Genomic DNA, 1,105 nt, shown 5'->3' on the forward strand with positions numbered 1-1,105 from the left:
ACCTGATCTGGGTCATTTAGATACCTTAAAGAAAAGAGCGGGGGGATCGCTATGCTCCTTAGGAGTCCACCTTATCAGACTCTCTAGGCTTAGGGCAGCGTTAAAACTAGTCTACAACACCTCTGATGTTTCTTGAACGCTGAAGCTTCTACCCTTTCTGCTCGTTTTATCTTTAACTGAAGCTAGGAACAGAGGTGTTTGGTCTGGTATTCCAAAGTTTAATTGCTTTCTTTGTGTTTATAAAATCTATCTCTGTAGTGTTGGAGTGGTCAATAATTTATAATGTTTTGCTTCCTTGCTTTATCTCCTGAAAGAGAGAGAGGGGGAATGTATGTATACATGCAGTGTAGTAAAAGTGCTTCATTCTGGAGAGTGATAGTTTCTCCATGTCTTAGATATTTTGAATATCTTTGATGTGTTTTAAATTCTGATGGTTTTCATCTTGGACTTTTCTTCGACTTGGTCCGTAATGCACGAGTCGCTTCATGAAGTTGCTTGAAGCCCTCTTGCATACTTTTCTCTTTTTCAAGTTTTAGGCCCCACCAGGCAGCATGCAGGGATCGTGTTTGGTTACCAGGGACTGAATCTGCGCCCCGGGTAGTGGACGCAGTCTTACCCACTGGACCCCCAGGGAAGTCCCTGTTGTGTGCTCTTCAGAAGTGTCATGTTTATATGGTAGTCAGAAGATTCATCTTTACGTTAGGAAGACCGTATTTTGAAATCAACACACGAGATAACTGATTTTTTTGGTTGAGTGAAGCCATTTACATGAAATAGTGTACTCGAGCCGTTTTTAGTCGGTGCATACTTCCCCACTGAAACTAAAAAAACCTTTTTAATTAGCAGAAAATCAAAATAAAATAAATACTATGGGAAACCTTGACTGGGAAAGGAAAAAAATTAAACATTTCAGAAGAAAGCATAATCTGGAGACAAGGATTGGCTGTATGCGGTTTCTTAGTGTTAGCCATGGTTCTCGTTGTACCACCTCATTATAGAATGAATGTTAGCTGGAAGAAAACTTAACAGGTGTGAAGACAGAAGTGCAGAAAGACTGTGAGTGATCCCAGGTTACCCAGTCGGTGAGGGGCAGCTGGTACGAAGG

The sequence above is a fragment of the Bison bison genome, unplaced genomic scaffold (assembly GCF_000754665.1).
Source record: "Bison bison bison isolate TAMUID 2011002044 unplaced genomic scaffold, Bison_UMD1.0 scf7180017857763, whole genome shotgun sequence".
Taxonomy (NCBI): domain Eukaryota; kingdom Metazoa; phylum Chordata; class Mammalia; order Artiodactyla; family Bovidae; genus Bison; species Bison bison.